At 48.0% G+C, this 20028-nt stretch overlaps 1 protein-coding gene across 2 annotated transcripts in view; it reads left to right on the top strand.

Annotated features, from left to right (window-relative positions):
- LOC147685171 (meiosis-specific coiled-coil domain-containing protein MEIOC-like) overlaps positions 1-20028 on the top strand; it is a 312693-nt gene that overhangs the window by 228921 nt on the left and 63744 nt on the right. The window lies entirely within an intron of this gene.

Raw genomic sequence — 20028 nt, 5'->3', positions numbered from 1 at the left:
CAACATGAGGCTGATCGAACCTCAACTTCATTAGCATCTGCAACAAGATCAGGGCAGAGAGTGCCTTCAGAGGTCCAATCACAAGTGCATGTATTGTGGAGTTGTAGTGCATACTAGAGAGCAGTCCATAACAACCCTTGTCAATGCTGCAAAGATATTAAAGAATAGATTTTTTTTAAAGACTATTTTTGGCCCTTCATAGTTTTTCTACATATTTAGTGTGCGCTGACGTTTTTGCACTCCCAGTTGCCATTTTGGTTTCCAGCAAGATTTTTGTTTTTAAACTTCAAAATTCACAACAAAAAAAACCTCTTCAGTTAACAAAAGAGAAGCTGAATGAATCAGTGTATGAACATGTATATGGTGATTGTTAGACCTTACATTTTTGGCATGTTTCCCCGGTCTTTTTGCTTTGTGACCTCCTGGTTTTACTGTTTTTGTTGGTTTATTGTCTCAGCCCAATTTACCCCTGCTGTTCAGTGTTAAAGTGCAAGTGCTCTTATTGTAAATTGGATTATGGATTGGTGTTTCCATGATTGGCATATTTGATTTACTGGTAAGTCCCTAGTAAAGTGCACTGAGAGTGCCAGGGCATGTAAATCAAATGATACTAGTGGGCCTGCAGCACTGATTGTGCCACCTACACGAAAAGCCTTTCAAAGGGTTCCCAGAACTGCCACTCAGTGTCTGCGTGCAGTTGTTACGGCCATATCAACTTGGCAAGTGCACCCACTTGCCAACCCCTAACCTTCCATTTTACTACATGTGAGTCACCCCTAAGGTAGGCCCAAGGTACCCCTAAGGGCAGGGTTCTGTGTATGTGAAAAGTATGACATGTCCTGGTGTGTGTGATATGTCCTGACAGTGAACTACAGTGTCATTCGTTTTTCACTGTTGAAAGGCTATCTGTCCCATAGGCTAGAATGGGGAATGCTTGTTAACATTTTACAAGTATATCTTCCCATTTGGACGAAATAGAGGAAAGGAGTTTAGTATGCCTGAACTCAGAATGTAGAAATGCATCTTTTAGTAAAGATGATTTTTATGTTCTGCGCTTAAAAATACCACTTTTAGAAAGTAGATATTTTTGTGCTTAGGAATCCTGTGTGCCTCTGCTGCGTTGTGGATTGACCGCCTGACTTTGGAGTGACAGGGGCTGGGGATGTGCATTCTCTTCAGATAGCCACTAGGGGGGTTGAGGTGTGTCCTGCCTTTCCTGTGTGAGACAAGGCTGGGCTGAATAGACCTGGGCTGCATTTAGAGTAGTGGGAGGAGATTTCCTTGCACCTGAATGGGCCTGGTCTGCCTTGGACAATGTTGTCTCCACCTCCTACCGTAAAGCTGGGCCAGAGAAAACAAAACTAGTTTGGACTAAGCACAGACACTCTCCGCCCAAGACAACATTTTATTTATTTATTTATTTATTTTAGGATTTATGAAGCGCATAGCTGCCACAGCGACGAGGCGTCCCAGCATAGATAAACTAAGAATAAATATTGTAGCCCAGAACTTAAGAACTCGCTTGGACCAAGGAACCTGCCAAGTAGAAAAGCTGGAAGGACTGCCAGAAGGAGCACTGCCCCTTTTGGTATGTTGTTGCTTTGCTGGGTTGGCCTGCAGTCGCTGCTTCAGCCTTGGGCAGTGAAAGGACTGAACTTTCTTCACTTGTCACTGAGTATCTCCAAGTGCTTGAAATAGAGCTTGCCTCCTGTTCACGAAGTCTCAGGGACGGCAACGACTTCACTCACCTCTGGGTACCAACTCTGGAACCATGGGTTTGAGTTTCCACAGAGTGGGAAAGCAGCCGACACCGCTGCTGGCTCCGTGTTCTGAAGGCACCGCCGCACTTCTTACCACAACCCTGATCTCACCGACGACTGCCGCCACCGAGCCGCTGCTTGCACCTCGACCTGTGGGCACACCGCACTCGGTACCGCCTCGTTTAACTCCACCACCCTAGTTTCACTGACAACGTCACTGCACGTTTACTTCGGTACCCGTGATTGCACTGTAGTTTGGGGGCACTTCTCGGAAGTCAAATTATGCACCACCCCGTCTCACACAGCAGTCTGGGCCAATCAGCGGCAGCTCCCATCAACTGGCACTGCCACTTGCACCATGACCTGTCAGGTGTGCAACAAGCACCGCCCAGCTTCACTTCGTAGCCCTGGTCTCACCGACTTGCTGGAAGACAGGCACCTAGCTGCTGCCTGCACTGCAACCTGAGGGCACCACACACCACATGACCACACTTCACATATATTGTGTGACGTTTACTGCAACTGGCCCATAACCGACACGGTTGGCCAGAACCAAAGGTACTGTTGTAAGAGTCTGCTGACACTGACGCTGGTCTGCACCGACGCGGTCAGCCTGAACTGTTAGATTCTGTTGTTTTCAGCACCATGGTAGCCCTGGTCAGAGCTACCAGCTTCAAGGAACTGCATTTTAAAGTTATTCTTGCAAAATGCATATTATTTTGATTACTGTATGTTGGTCTTTTATCGGTTTGGTCATGTTTGCCCAGATAAATATTGGTTATTTTTCTAAAACTGGTGGTGTCACTTTGTAGTATTTTCACTGTATTACTGTGTGTTATGTGCAAATGCTGTACACATTGCCTCGGAGATAAGCCTGACTGCTTGTACCAAGCTACCAAGGGGTGAGCAGGGGTTATTTTAGAAGTGTATTCCCCTTATCCTCCCTAGAAGGAATGGTCCCTATTTAGGGAAAGGTGCAAATCATTGCCAACTAGAGACTCACATTTTTAACAGTGATTGAATGTGTGCATGGTTAGTGCATTGATTGAATGAGTGTATGAGTGGTGCCTGCATGATTGAATGATTGCATGAGTTGGCCATGCATTATTGAATGAGTATATGATCATGCATTGAGGATAGACTGAGTGCATAAGTGGGGCATGAATGTTTAAATGAGTGGTTGGATAACTGCATGTTGAGTGTCTTGGTGATTGTAAGAGTGCAGGGGTAGTGCTTGGGTGATTGGATGACTGCATGGGTAGTTCCTGGGTGAATGTATGAGTGCATGGGTAGTGCCTGGGTGAATGTATGAGTGCATGGGTAATGCCTGGGTGAATGGATGAGTGCATGAGTAGTGCCTGGATGAATGTATGAGTGCATGGGTAGTGCCTGGGTGAATGTATGAGTGCATGGGTGGTGCCTGGGTGATTGGATGTAAGCATGGGTAGCACCTGGGTGATTGGACAAGTACATGGGTGGCGCCTGGGAATTTGGATGAGTGCACTGGTAGTGCCTGAGTGAATGGATGAGTGCCTGGGTAATTGGATGAGTGTATGGGTAGTGCCTGGGAGATTGGATGAGTGCATTGGTATTGCCTGGATGATTGAATGAGTGCACGGGTATTGCCTGAATGATTGAATGAGTATTGCCTGAATGAGTGCATGGGTAGTGCCTGGATGATTGAATGAATGAATGCATGGGTAGTGCCTAGATGATTGGATGAGTGCATGGGTTGTGCAAGGATCAGTGCATGTGTAATGCGTGAGTGAATGGATGATTGCAAGTGTAGTGCCCAGATGAATGAATGAGTGCGCATGAACTGCTTGGATGAATGGATGAGTGTGAGTGCACTGCCTGGGTGAATAGATGAGTGCAGTTGTAGTGTCTTGAGTGTTTGGATGAGTCCATGGGTAGTGCCTGGTTGATTGGATGTGTGCAAAGGTTGTGCCTGGGTGATTGTATGAATGCATGAGTAGTGCCTGTGTGATTGTATGAGTGCTTGAGTAGTGCCTGGGTGAATGCATAAGTGCAAGTGTAGTGCCTGGGTGAATAGATGAGGCCTAGTGTTGTGCCTGAGTGATTGGATGAGTGCATGGGTGGTGCCTTGTTCATTGGATGAGTGCAAAGGTAGTGCCAGGGTAATTGTATGACTACATGAGTAGTGCCTGGGTGATTGTATGAGTGCATGAGTAGCGCCTGGGAGCAAGTGGAGTGCGTGGGTGATTCCATGACTACATGGGTACTGTCTGAGTGAATGGAAGACTCCATGGGACATGCATGGGTGATTGGATGACTACAAGTGTAGTACCTGGGAGAATGGATCATTACCTGGATGAATGGATGAATGCAAGTGGATTGCCTGGATAAATGAAAGCATGCAAGTGGAGTGCCTATTGGATTCCATATCTGCATTAGTAGTGAGTAAGTGAAGGCATGGCTCCATGGGTACCGCCTGGGTGATAGGATGACTGCCTGAGTTGTGGCTGGGAGATTGGATGAGTTGAACTGTAGTGTCTGGGAGATGGGATTAGTATACGAGTAGTGATTGATGAATCCATCACTAGATTAGTGATTTGACACACGCAATATATCCCGATCTCCAACCACTGTGAAAAAATAGAAACAGAAAAAAATGTTAGGATTTCATTTTGAACATTAGGCAACCAAAACAACACAATATTTTTCCTACGAAACTTAATTCAACATACACAAATGTTTTACGGGTTTTTACTGTTTCAGCTTTCATACTACTTCACTTTCAGCAGTGCTCTGTATAAAGCATCACCATCAAACAGTGGGAAAAACCAATGAAAGTGCACAGTACATCCTTTCAAAGTCATACTGTGCACTCCACTTACTACACGTTTTTAAAACTGGCTTGCTGATAGCTTACTACCTTAATGAAAGCAACTATATGTTAAAACAGTTTTTCATATTTTTATATCTGGCCCAAAATGTCCAACAATTATGAAGCAGTCTTCATTTTTGGATATCCTTTTGTAATCATCATCCCTGTTAGGACAACGGATGTCTAAAAAAAAATGTAGTCCATGCATGAAAAACATAACGCACAGTACTACGTAGAAGTTTCCGTAGCAGTAAGAAAAGGGGGCATTTTTATTGGTGGTGAAGAGACTTTTCAAAAATGCAACTTAAGGCTACTACTGGTATTTTAGTACCTCCATTTTGTTCTATCTTTAGTAACAAAATGTAGTCCTTGAATGTTTATATAAATTGCTTTCTCGCAATTAAAAATAGTCATTTGTTTCTAAGAGCTTGCTATAGACAATACCCCTATAGGATTAATAATGTCTCAGAAACACATACTGTATGTATATATATATATATATATATATATATATATATATATATATATATATATATATATATATATTACCTACTGGCGTTCGCCAGTAGGTATATATAGTTAGGATAAATTCCCTATGGGACTTTTGAAAATTCTATGTCTAATAACTTTGGCGTTTGTGGATGGAATCGGCTGAAATTTTCAGGAAAATGGCACATTTTGTTTCTGAGCAGCTCCTGAAAATTTGGTGGGGTTTCGTCAAGGGGGGGCTGAGAAAAAAGGGGGGTCCCAAAACGCGTTTTTTGCATTGAGTTTTCCATAGGGCGGTTGGACTCACTTTTAGCTCGAACGGCTGAATGGATTTGCACGAAACTTGGCAAAATTGTAGGGACTGTTAGCCCGATGTGCCTTTGCTAGGTCTCAATATATGTGCTCCAGTAGTTTTTGAGAAATTAACGTTCAAACCAAGATATATATCTGTAACAGCGCTCTGGGCAGCGATCCGGTCCGCTTACTTTTCGCTTATCGGAACTTTGCGCGCAGAAAGCTGATTGGCTCTCCGGTGTCTGTCAACATTCTAAACAGTCCGGAGCGGACGCCATCTTGTCTCTCGGTAGGATCGAGAGAGAAGAAGAGGTGGAAAACGAAGGGGGAATTTAATGAAAGGGGGCAAGGTATCCCCCTCTTGACCCCCTAGGAATGTTGTTGGGGTTATTAAAGGGTCCCGTGGGGAAAATAAAAAAAAAATGATTTTTCACGGTAGAAGCGCGGCCGCGAACTGGTAGCGAAACGGGAATTCGCCATTTTGTGCTTCGTAAATTAAATTACTAGTTATAAGTGGGTGCGGGAGACGTATCCTAATCCCCTATGTTTCCTGAGGGTGGGTGAGGAGGCTGATATATGTTGATACATCTCTTCCAGCGGCTGTGCGTGAGCTTTTTTTTTTTTTTTGCTGCGTGACAGTCCGGAGCGCCCGCCATCTTGTCTCTCGGTAGGATCGAGAGAGAAGAAAAGGTGAAAAACTAAGGGGGAATTTAATGAAAGGGGGCAAGGTATCCCCCTCTTGACCCCCTAGGAATGTTGTTGGGGTTATTAAAGGGTCCCGTGGGGAAAATAAAAAAAAAATGATTTTTCACGGTAGAAGCGCTTCACGGGCCGCGAACTGGGCCGCAAACTGGTAGCGAAACGGGAATTCGCCATTTTGTGCTTCGTTAATTAAAGTACTAGGTATAAGGGGGTGCGGGAGACATATCCTAATCCCCTATGTTTCCTGAGGGTGGCTGAGGAGGCTGATATATGTTGATATATCTCTTCCAGCGGCTGCGCCATCTTGCCTTTTTTCGAATGCCACAATTTTGTCGTGCACGGCAGCCATTTTAGATGCCAGGCTGGTCCCAGGCTATCACCTACCCCTGCGGATGTAGTTTATGGCCCCAGCTGTAGAGAATTCAGACATGCCAATCCTCCTGATTCAGGCGTGTGAGTACTGATTTCAGTGCTAGTCTCCCGCCTCCCGATTTCTGCAAGCAAAAACCCGGGGGCATATTACGAACAACTAGCGATAATTTTTGTCTATAACTTGTTTAGAGACAAAAATTATCGCCGCACATCGGCGATTTTTATCGCAGATAAACCTTGCTATTATCGCAGAAAAGTCAGCGATATTCATGTATTATCGAGCAAATGCTCTTAGCCATGTTATCCACCTCCCATTGGATAACATGGCTAAGAACTGCTCAGGGCAGGTGTTAGATTTTGGAGATATTCGCGCTTAGCGCGAATATCTCCAAAAGTTGGTAATAGAAGGTAGCGATGTTAGGGACTGTTTCCAGTCGCTAACATCTTGGCACGCCACTTTGCATGTCATTAGTGATAAGTATCACTGACATGCAAAGCCGGGCCCAAGATGGTCGCTATCTCCTTTTAGGTGTCACTAACTGGTGTTAGCGACAGCTTGATAATAGGGAAATAATTTTATCTCCGCTTTCATGGTTTTTAAAGCCAAAAAAGCGGAGATAAACCCCCTTGATAATATGCCCCACGATTCCTTGGGGGTTTCAGCTGACAGGGCTTGGTATTGTGTTACATGGTAATTTTTCCATGAAACGTCAGAGGGTCGATGTAGGGGTTCTAGAAGAGGTGATAAACCATTTAAGCCTCATGAACAAGCGCATGGTCTTTTAAAGATTTGTGAAGTACTCGGGGCGGCGGTGTGTGTGTGCCCTCTTTCAGGAGCGGGCGGGGGGGCACTGCCAGCAACTTGCCAGGTCAGGTAGTGTTCAACACGTGCATCACCCTTTCTCTGCCTGCTATTGCGCTCCATGCTTCGGAAAGGTAAGAAAAAGAACGTGCATTTGAGTTTGAAATGTCCGATCCTGCAGCAGCACACTTCCAAAGCCCACACATGAGCAATCATGGCAGCCGCTCCCCACCGGAAGCCTGCGGGAGTCGGGGGCCCCCAAGACTTTTATACAATCTTCACGGCTGAGGGGACGCTTTTCGAGAATGGGACCCAAGCCCTAGCAGACAAGCGTCCGAGTTCCAAGGTGTCCCAGGGCCATTTTAGTGGACCAGGCCCAAAACCGAAGAGACGGCCGCCATTTTGAGAGTCCTGTGGCAGCCGCCTATCGCTGCACCGCAAGAGCGGGCGCATCTCAACTACATGGTGAGCGAGACGCTGTAGTCGCAAGAGCGGGCGGAAAACAGCTGAATGGCGGAAGAGGCACAGTGTAGCAAAAGCGGGCGGAATGGCAACTAAAACGATAAAGGGGCGCCCCACTACAGCTTGTCTTCAGGTCAAACGGATTGTGGGACAAGGTCCAGAATTGAAGAGTCAACAAAAGGCAAAAAGTACCGCCGGACCCCGGGAGCCGGCCGCCTATGTCGGGGGCGATCTCAGGCTACACCAGTGCTATAAGACTTGGGGAGGGTGTCGGAGCCAAGCGTCTTCTCCGAGTCCATGGCCATCACAGCGCCCCTCAGGGGCCTCCGTCAAGCTGTTTAGGAAGGTAACATATCACATTGTTTTCTAATGCAGTCAGGTCCACAAACGACACTCACTTACTTTGAGAATAGTGAAGCTGCAGTAGGTGGAAATAAGCTTCAGACAGTGTTACAAGCGCTGCTCAGAACTCTTAACTATGGCACCCAATATCTAGAACTTATGCTATTTGAGAATGGTAGTGACATCGAAGCATCTCAGGGACCAAAACCATTAACGTACTTTCACGTATGAAAATCTTACTTGGGGAGGGGGCAGGAGCGAAGCGCCCCCTCCCAGTCAGCGCCACCACACCGTATGTTGAAAATCTGAAGCCATCGTTCTACAAAGTCAACCAAACTTGGATTGAAAAATCTAGAAAAATGTACAAACTGAAAACCAGTTTTGGTCTGCATAGCATCAGTAGCAACGCTTGAGTCAGCTTTGTGTCAAGCCGCCATTTTGATTCAACAAAGCACAGGCATTGATAAAGGCTGAAATTCAGAACTCTAAACTATGGCACCCAACATCCAGGAGCTTGCTATCTGGATCTTGGAGCCTTGTGCTGTTTTCGATCTATTCACACATCGGTCCACTACTGACATCATCTTATAAACCAACGTTATGTAAATAGTTTTTTAATAAAATGTTTTACCCTGTTTCTTTGCTGGTGTGTTGTTTATATTTTTAATATTTGCATAGGGTTTGTCATTATTTTGTGCGGGATGGGTGATGGAGCCGAGCTGTCTTGCAGCCCTCATGGTGTGGAGCTCAGTTCATCTCACTATTTTCGTATTTCTCAAGAAGGGTTGTTCCTAATATTTCTATTTTAGCGAGGTCAAAAAGAGATCCAATTAGTGGCCTACTGATTTTGCTCGATTACTTTTATTTTTTTACACGATTTTTCACTATCTGCAAAGACTAAACAGAGTATTGCGACTTTGTGCTTGTTTGTAAATAGAGAATGATCCAAAGAGAACCAATTCTAAAACAGTAAATGCTTGGACAACAATCAATCAAATGGAGAGACAAGGAGGTACGACGGATTACAACGGGGGTAAAGGCCTGCGTTAACTACCCTTCTGTATCTGCAAAGAGAGAGTACTACTAAGGCAAAAGAGGGGAGGGGGGGGCAGCGTTCAAAGCACATCAGCGTGCATAAATACGAAAATGTTTTTATCTATCACGTACTTGACATTTTAAAGCTTTTCATATTTGCTATTAAAAAACCAATGAAATTCACAGAAAAAACCATAGGTTATAGTGGATATATAGTTAGGAATTTGCATTTACAAAACCTTGAAAATTCAATGAAAAAACCATAGGTTATAGGCCATATATAGTTAGGAATTAGCATTTACAAAACCTTATTTTACTCTCATAAAACCATTGAAATTCCATATATAGTTAGCTAACTATAAGCGCTAACTATATATCGCGCACCCGCAATCCACTGCTGATGATGTCACATATTACATCATTCATGACATGGTCAGTGACATCACTGATGACATCACTGATGACATCTCAAATGACATCACTGATGACAACTCAAATGATATCAATGATGACATCTCAAATGACATCACTGATGACAACTCAAATGACATCACTGATGACATCTCATTTGTCATCACTGATCACATCACTCATGTGATAATACAATGAACCTCTTCAGACTCTAATATAACCTTACATACACTCAGTATAAACAGACACTCACAGACTATCACTCATCCATGGAGTTACTCACACACCTAGTCAGTCATGCAAAGAATCAATCACACCTCCATTACCTCAACTATACAGTTATACACATCTTACTTATTCAAACATATAATAACACATATTTACTCTCTTATATAATCCCTGATACAAGCTCACAGTGATCGATACAGCCACTCACACATTCACTGGCTCTTATGTTCAGTTATTTATATATCTCAACTCTCACATGTATTGTGTTTTACATACGTACTTACTTGCACATGTAGCAATGAGAAATCCATTCACTCACCAACACACCCATGCACAGTCAACCGCCCATATAGCTGTTTCCACATGCACTCTTGAACTCATACTCCTAGTGAATCAACTGCTTACACATCTATGCACAGAGTCACGCACCTCCCAGCCACCCACACACACACTCAGCCTCCCATTCAAATATTTGGGCAACCAATCAATAACCCATATGGCCACTCTTATAGCTACTGATCAACACATGCAGCAGCTTACACAACATCAAACATACTGATGCACGAATTAAGACAGTTTAGTCACTAACCCATGTACTCAGTGAGACACATTTAATCACTCACTCATACAGTCAGTCATGCACCTACTAAATTCTTCATCCAGACACTTATACATCCACTCATTCTTCAATATTTGAAACATATTTAAACTTTACAGACACATACAATCACTGGTTGTTTTGATCAGTGATGTCATCAGTGATGTCACTGACCATGTCATGAATGATGTAATATGTGACATCATCAGCAGTGGATTGCGGGTGCGCGATATATAGTTAGCGCTTATAGTTAGCTAACTATATATGGAATTTCAATGGTTTTATGCGAGTAAAATAAGGTTTTGTAAATGCTAATTCCTAACTATATATGGCCTATAACCTATGGTTTTTTCATTGAATATATATATATATATATATATATATATATATATATATATATATATATAGATATAGCATCAAAATACCACATTTTACTATCTTAAATTCTTCTAGGAACTTTGGTTCTAGAAATAGCAGAATGAGTTTGGTAACATTTTAGGTAGTCTTGATTTGAATGTCTTTGCGCTCTGTCCATCCTGTTTGACATCTTAAATATATTGTGTAGGGTCCAGAGATCATATTAAATCTTTCATGAAATATGATTGCTATAGTTGTGAAAGTTATTTTTGAAATGGAAATTTGTCCAGCTACAAATTTTGTGTAATTTCAGTTTCTTATTTAGTACAATCCACTCCGGAACATTGTAGAATGAGTATGGCATATATTCCATACCTTTGTAGAAACAATGTTGACCTAAGTTCTGATCTGCAGTTTGGACAGGTCATATCTTGACTGGTGTTTGTAGTTAAATTTTGAAAGGGCACAGCTTTACATTCTGGTAATGTCAAGTAGAGGAATTGTTCTGAGTTGATTTCAGTGCTAGACATAAATTCACAATCTTCAGGTATGGGTCCATTTAGAAGTTAAACCATATAATTCATTGGAATTCACTTCTTCCTCCTCTAAAACATTCTTGAGCATCCTGCTGAAGATTTTGAGAAAACACTGATCCAGTACTGTCATGTGTAAGTTTTCTTATTCCAGTAGCAGAATGTTTAATACTTCTGTCACTTCTTATTTCTTCAAGTAATTTACATGGTTGTGAAGACATTCTTTTATCTACCTTTTCTTTAATAGAATTTGTAAAATTAGGCAAATTATATTGTCCATTTAACACTGCGTTTGCATAACAGTTCACTCTAGATTTATTATCAAAGTGATGCCCTTCTATTTCCTCATTCTGCTGTAGTTTTCTTTCCTTAGGTCCTTGTTGTTTTTCTCTTTCTTCATCTTTCTTCTCAACTCTGATAGAATCCTTTGAAGTTGTCCGCTTTGGAGACATGCTTTTTCAAACACAGGACACTGGCCTAAATGAGGAGCATATGGGGTGTTGACAGATTATACTCCCTTACACAGCTCACACCAACACTTACTTTCTTCTCATCAAGAACCAATCAGAAATAAACCAGACAAAGTTCTAATTCGGGACAAAGCTACGTATGGCATTCCTTCTTTGAGTACACTACTACCAATATTAACAAGAGCTGTATCAACACTTAAACCATGTGATTTGTGGATAGTTACTGCATATGCTAAAGACACACACTGGGAAGTGCTTTCACTGGACATACACATCTTTCACAAGTAGGAAATGTGCAACGCATCTACCAGTCTGCTTAACTTCATTAGTATCAATATCTGAAAGAGACACGTTAGTGATAGATTCCTTACCTTAGAATATCCCCAGGCGTCAGACTGGATCCGGAAATGTTTGCATAGCAATACCCCTGCGCGTCGGTAGGCGTTGTTTGCGGCTCCGCGTCCGTCGTCGGCGTCGATAGCGCCGGAATGACGTCGTTGGAGTACTTAGCCGCCGCCCATGCGCGCTGACGTCCGGAGAAGCTCTACCCCTAGTCATTTTTTTACTAAACTTTTGATCTTTTTGATCATTTCTTTCTTCGACTATCTGTGCCGGTAGGGATGCCCGGGTTCAAACCCTGCTCGAAGTGCGACCGACTGATGTCGGTTACGGACCCCCATCGCCGGTGCCTGAAGTGCTTAGGCCTCGATCACGACGACCGCACCTGCTCCGACTGCCGGGCCCTGACGTCGAAGGCTAGGCGGGAGCGGTCCCTCAAGCGGCTCGAGCTCCGGCAGTCGGCCCCTCGCCGCACCAGGTCCCGGTCCCACGAGAGGTCGAGGGACAGGTCGCAGGGTCGGAGTCATCGCAGCTCCGGGAGTGGACATAGGTCGTCGGGATCCAAGTCCTCAGGTAAGAGGCATGAGAGGTCGGAGAGACGCCATCATTCCTCCGACCCATCCCGACGCTCGCACGATGCGGCCGGGGGCTCGGACGACACCGCCCACGCGGCTCCGCGGGAATCGCATGCATCGCCGCCCACCCCACACCTTCGGGTTCCTGGCACGGCACGGCGCGACGCCGGAGGAGATCGAGCGATACCTCATGGCCATGAGGTCCCTACCTCCTCAGTCGGGTTCCGTGGCGCCTCCGGGCCCAGCGGTCCCGACTGGAGGACCTAGCGGGTCGGGTGCTTCGGCCCCGACGCCGTTGGGTGCTTCGACCCCGGCGCCGCCGGCGACTTCGGTCCCGGCGCCGCAGGACCTCACTGGATCCGGTTCCAGATCCGGGTCGTCGCTGGTCGACCTCACCGGCCCCACGGGTGTCGCCCCCGGCGCCCACTGTGGACGCCGTCCCCAATGTTACCTGCGGTCCGACTCTGGCGCCGGATTGGCGCCGCTGGGCACCGATTCCGTCGGCCTTTGGAGATTTTTATCTCAATGAGGAGGCCCTGTCTACTAATCCTGTTTTACAGGTGACGGATGACGAGGAAGATTGGGAGGGCTCTGCGGACCCTCTCGCACAGGAGTGCTAGTCTCAACAGGACTGGACATATGAGCTTGGGGAGGCCAGTGGTATTGACACATCGCCAGACACTGGATTTGTCTCCCCTCCGACTGTGGCTTCGGAGGAGGGGTCTAGATATAGTGTAGTGTTGACGAAGGCAGCCAAGGCCTTAAACCTTGAGCTCCCCGTCGCGGTCGTGAGGACTAACCTCCTCACTGAGGTCCTCAAACCGCAGTCAAGCTCCAGCGAGCCTCTGCTGCCGTTCAATGAGGCCCTGTGTCACGTTCTTGTGGGCACTTGGTCCAAGCCCGCCAGAGGCCCGCCTGTGGATAGGAACGTGGCCAGACGCTACCGCCAGGCAGCAGGCGACCCATGCTTTTTGTCCACCCACCCCATGCCCGAGAGCCTGGTCATCCAGGCCTCCAATTCCCAGACCGCATTCCCGTCGGCCCCGTCCGACAGGGAATCCAAGAGATACGAACAGTTCGGAAAGAAGGTGTTCTTGTCTGTAAGCTTAGGGCTGCGGTCTGTTAATACCGCCTGTCTCTTGGGCCGCTTCACCCACACTCTGTGGGACGCAGTTGCGGACGTGCTGCCACAATGTCCGGAGGAGGTCCGGGCTAAACTCGCCCAAACCCTTGCGGAGGGACGAGATGCAGCGCGTTATTCCATCCGGTGTGGGCTGGTTACAATGGACTCACTGGGCAGGGCAAAGGCAACGATGGTGGCGGTTCGCCGCCACGCCTGGTTGAGGTCCGCCAACTTCTCGGCCGATGTCCAGGCCACACTTCTGGACATGCCGTTCGATGGCTGTCGCCACTTCGGCGACAAGGCAGACCATGCGCTGGAACGTTTTAAGGACTCCAGGGCTACGGCCAAGTCCTTGGGCCTCTCGGCCCCACGCCAGCAAACGGGTGCCTTTCGCTCCTTTCGTGGCCACGGAAGAGGCGCCCCCGCACACGTGCTGCCAGCCACACGCCGCAAAATGTTCAACAGCGCGGTGGCGGTCGTGGAAACCGCCGTGGCGGCCGTCTGGGACAACGGCGAGGCCAGTCCAGACCTCCCTCCACAGCACCCGCCTCAAAACCTTCCTAGTCCGAGTTTTCAGGCCCATGTGACGCCTGTGGGAGGCAGGTTTCGCCATCACCTCTCCCACTGGCGCACTATCACATCGGACAGGTGGGTGCTGCAGATCGTCGAAGGGGCTACTCCCTCCCCTTCGAGGGGACCCCTCCATCCATGCCACCGCAATGCCACCGCATGTCGGGGATCACTTGCAACTTCTACAAGAGGAAGTTGGACATTCAAGATGGCCGCCGGGTAGGAGCTCTTGGTAAGAGCTCCAAGTGCTTGGGATCCCATTTTTGGATTTTATCCCTGTTAGCACCGAGCAGCATTTCCACCATTTCGAGCAACGCAACGACCTCAAGTAACTGGATTGGAATAATAACATCCTTACCTGTTTGGCGGTGGCTGAAACCTTCTGAGGGTCCCGATCTGCCCGGAGGCTGTGATCATCGCAGGAGAAGACCGAGTCACCCCCACCTTCTTCTTTGGACCCTGGGCTGTCCCTGGCCATCTGCGGAGCACGGCACGGATGCTTGTTGCCTGGAGCCCGCTGTGGACGACTGGTACACGTTGTGGTTGCCTGCGAGTCGAGCTGTGGCGGTCCACCGGAGGTGTCAGACCCGCCTGAAATCACCGCCACTAGCGCCGGACTTCGTGGAAGTGGACCCAGACCTGAATCCCTGCTGCAGCCACCTGAGGGGCCGACATCTAGAGACTCCGGACGGACGACTGGAGCCCACTGCGGAGTTGTCCTGCCCGCCTGCAATCACCGCCTTGATCACCCCCATCCTGCCCGTGGACCCCGGACTGGACGTCGTTCGGGCCGCAGCGGGGGAGATTTGTCATCGCCGAGCCGGGAAGATTGCATGGTCTACCGCCGGGGTTCACGGGTGTCCATCGGACCGTTGCTGCCTGACCCTGCGTGGGGCAGTCTCCGGAGCAGGGGGACCTGGGTGTCCCGGTCATGTTGGGAGTGATCACCCTGACCTGCCCTGCGATCTGTGTGCCTGTCTGCACGCTCCTGGGCTGAGTCCCTCGCACCCCGGCGACACCCGAGGGAGGTGGCGCCCTGCTGCCAAGCTAAGCTCGGCGTCCCCCCCCACCCCAAACGGTATCGTTGGAGCCGCCGATCAGGAGACAAGCAGAAGAGTCGGCGCGGACCGACCTAGCGCAGGTGATCGAGGGCGACCCCACCCCCGTGAAGACTCTCTTTGGAACGAGGAACATACGTTTTGTTTCAGCGGGATGCCGCCACCCCCCTGCCCCCCGACCCCCCCCCCCCCCCCCCCCCCCCAAAGGATCAGCGATAAGAGTCTGCCCCCAGCTGCCCGCTTCTACACTGGCGAGTTTGGCAATCAGGGCATCTCCGGTGTGCCCTGCTTGTGTGATCGGGCAGCTACAGCGCAACTCTGCTTTAAAGTGCCTGATTTGAACAGCCTCAGTGCAGCCTGACGACCATGATGACCACTATGTCCTGAAGGTATCTGCACGCAAAATTATTATTTTGAACAATCATGCCGGAATCTTATAGTGGTATCTGCATGCAAATTATTTTTTGCGGACATAACGGTCTTTGCACTTTCCATTGTCTAAAATGGCTGGGGCCATAAACTGGAGCCATGAATCGCCTCCACTGCCCACTAGATGACCATGAGGCTACATACCAACGCGGTCAGGGGTCACCAAAACAGAGATAAGTCTCTCTCCTCACCACCAAGCAACATAGAGGCTGAACTCTCTCCTCCCCACCAAGCAACATAGAAGATGGACTAACTCGACTTGCCCCAGAGTAGAAAGGGAAACTAAACTCTCTAAATCACATCAACAGACAAAGGACTACTACTCTTGTCTCTCTATATGCTATCTTGGCGGCCATCTTTGACTAGTCCTCCACTTTGGTGGCCATCTTAGACTAGTCATCCTCATCAACTGCCCATACCTAAGACTATCCTCAATTTTTCTTTTCTTTTCAGGCTTACAGCCCTGCAACCTCACACACTCACCCACGCACACCCCCCCTCCTCTACCTACGCCTCTTCCACCATGGAACGCATGGGCAAGCACACATACAAAATTAACTACCCACCGAGTTATCAAAAAAAACGCCAAACGCTTCAAACACAACTTCCTGAAGGCCCACCCTGAAACACCGTTTGTGGACACCTACTTTTCACTGATCAATGGAGCCACGAGCACCGATATCATCCTCTACACTCTACGTAGAGCACAGTGGAGGAAAGCGCTCCTCTCCATTCTCACTATCTCCACCACCAGAAAATCCGCTCATGGCCTAACACTTTCTATCACACCATCCAAAGTTTTCCCAGGCAGAGCCACCATCACCATCTACAACAACGGGACCATCCTATTCCAATCCACTGATCGGAACCTTGACCTGCTCGACAACCTGTTCCACACCTTCATAGAACACATCTCCAACCGGCGGACCTCCATTCCTAACACTTCAAGCTACACAACTCCCTCCACTTCCAATCTTCAATCTAACATGCCTAACATATCACAACAGCTGAATGACACACACCTCTCCCATCCCCCCAGCGCTGTAGTCAGTCACCCACCCGATGTAACCTCTCCACACCCCTCATTCACTGGCGAAGATTACTCCCCCTCATACATCCTCCATACCCCCACCTTCTCTACCCCCCACCTCACACGAGTCTCGCAGAACCCACCATCGCCCGGAACTTATCTCCCCCGCCCCGCGGCAGGTCCATCTCCCACCCTATCTCCCCCCCTCTCACTCCCCCACTCTCCCAACTAGACTCACAGAACACACCACCTCCCTTACCTTAACCCCTCCTCCTCTCTCCCCCCCATTCTCAGCCCCCACTACCTTCCTTGCACCCCCACCGTCTCCAGCCTTCACCCATCCCTCAACTCACCTGCGCTGTCTCCCACCAGCGTCCTCACCTATGCCTCCAACCTCCCCCCTACCTCATCCACACCCCTCACCCACAATTTCTCTCACCCATCGAATGCCACCCCACTTACTATTACCGCAGAGCCCTGCACCAACGCTAGCACACACACCCCCGCCCCTACCCACTGCCCTCTCCAGCTCCCTACTCAACCACTCGCCCACGGCTCCCATCCCCAACTCCATCCCCAATCCACCTCTGGACATGATTATATCCACCCTCCTACAAGTCGAAGATCATCTCCACACCATCAAAGAACTTCTTTTCACACACCCCAGACAACCCCTACCTACCACCGCTTCCTCACCCAACAAGTCCCTCACCCTCCCCACATACCCTCTCAATCAATACTCCCCGCGTTGGCCCTCTATCCCCGCTCGCAATCACACCTACCGCCCCGTCGCGCTCTCAACTCCCTTTCGGACCACGACTTATGCACCCTCCTTCGCTCATTTGGCCCTGGTCCCTTAAAACACACAACCACCACACAACTCCCCATACCCACAATTCTCACAAATCCCCTTAGGCCCCCCACTCTAAGCAACAGAAGTTCCGTCCCCAATAATCTCAGAAAAGTCCCCCTCTCTCTAGAACACTCGACCACCCTTCTCACCCTCAGACTCAAATGCATCCTACTCAACTGCAGATTAGCCCCGAGACACTCCTCCGACATCGCGGATCTCATCATAACAATGGATCTTGACCTAGCCATTCTGACTGAAACGTGGCTAACTGAAACTTCTACACCTATAATGGACATACTAGTCCCCCCCCCCCAACTACCACATCATTAGACTCGACCGGACCGGCAAGACGGGCGGGGGAATCGCATGCATTTTTAGGAGCAACCTCTCTGTTACTAAAGTCACCTCCCCCTCCCTCACTTCCTGTGAACTCTTCTGCCTCGATATCACCAGCGAGGGCAAACCTGTATGCTCTTTACATGTCATCTACCACCCGCCCGGGGACAACCTCACCTTCACCCAACAACTCATGGACACGATCTCATCCAACGCCGGTCGGCAGATCACTCAAATCTACCTGGGTGACTTCAATCTCCACTGGAACGATCAGAAAGACGCAGTGGTGAATAGTCTCAAAACTTTCCTTAATGCGCTTGACCTCACCCAAATCTGCAACAGCCCGACACACGACAAAGGCTCGATCATCGACCTTCTCATCGCCAAAGAGGACTCTACCCAACTGGGGGCGATCCAACTCTGTGACTGGTCAGACCACCACATTATCACTTTCTTCATCAACGAAAAAGTTAAACCTAACCCGGCTCAACCCACCAAATCCAAGATCTGGAAAAGGGACATGAAGAATCTTAACCCTAACTCCTTGCCTTCCCACACCTGCAGTCTCCTCCTTCCCCCTTCGGGCGCCTCTGATGTTCAATCACTGACCGACCTCTACCTCGATTCTATGAACTCAATATTCAACTAAGCCGCCCCCCTGCAACTGAAGAGAGTCTCTACCAAGAACTCGAACCCTTGGTATGACGGTAGACTCAATGAAGACAGGCGTGCTATGTGAATGGCAGAGCGCACCTGGAGATCTGACCCCTCAGCACTGCACCTTAAAACGCTGAAGAACAAGAGAAATGCCTACTTTAGGAAAATCAAGCGTTCAAAATCTGACTTCTTTAGCCTCCAGCTGGACCAAGCAAAAAACCGATCAAGAAAACTGTTCGAACTAGTCAAAACTCAAACCAAGATGCAACCCTTACAATCAAACAGCACAACAAGCGATATTCCACACTGTGAAGACTTTTCTGCTTTCTTTAAGCTAAAGACCGACAACATAAGAAGTGATCTCCTCAATGATGTAAGCCGATACTCCAGCCCCATCAGCATGACTACCACTCAACCTAAAAACAACGCATCATGGACGTCATTCGACACCTACTCTGAAGAAACAATTCACAAACTGCTCAGCACCTTGAAGCCCTCTAATCACTTCACAGACCCCCTACCTGCTAATACTGTAAAAGACTTCACTTCCCTGCTCCTCCCACTCTGGACTAAAATCATTAACAGCTCCCTTCAACAAGGACTCATCCCAGACTCCCTCAAGGTGGGGCAAGTCACGCCTATACTCAAGAAACCTACAGCTGACCCGGCTGACCTAAACAATTATCGCCCTATCACCAATATCCCCACCTTGGCCAAACTGTTGGAAAAATGCTTACAACTCAAACTGACAAAACACATTGATCAGGTTGACCTCCTCAACCCTCATCAATCAGGCTTCCGAGCGAAACACAGCACGGAAACGGCTATGACGCACATAATTGATGACGCCCTCCAAATCCTTGATCGCAATGATTCCTGCCTCCTCATCCTTCTTGATCTCTCCTCAGCATTTGATACTGTCAAACATGAGAACCTACTGGAGCTGCTAAATACCAGAATGGGTTTATCCGGGACTGTTCTCAAATGGTTCACTTCCTTCCTACATAACCGGTCTCAGAAGTTCAAGATCAACAACGTGCTGTCCTCACCTGTGCCTGTAACTTTAGGCGTCCCACAAGGATCTTCCCTATCCCCCACATTGTTCAACCTCGTCATGGAACCACTCACCACCTTGCTTCAAGCATCTAATGTACACTTACATATGTACGTCGATGACACTCAACTTTACCTCAAGCTACAATCCCCGGAAGACATCAAACTTCTGAACTCCACACTCAGAAACACCCAATCATGGTTGGCCGATAATCACCTCAAACTAAATGCTCTGAAAACTGAGTTCCTTCTGATCTCACCTCCTGCAAAAATTGCCATCACCCAAATCTGGCTCGATCACC

The sequence above is a fragment of the Lissotriton vulgaris genome, chromosome 10, assembly GCF_964263255.1.
Source record: "Lissotriton vulgaris chromosome 10, aLisVul1.2, whole genome shotgun sequence".
In the NCBI taxonomy this organism is placed as follows: Eukaryota; Metazoa; Chordata; class Amphibia; order Caudata; family Salamandridae; genus Lissotriton; species Lissotriton vulgaris.
This window is presented reverse-complemented; position numbering and strand designations above follow the sequence as displayed.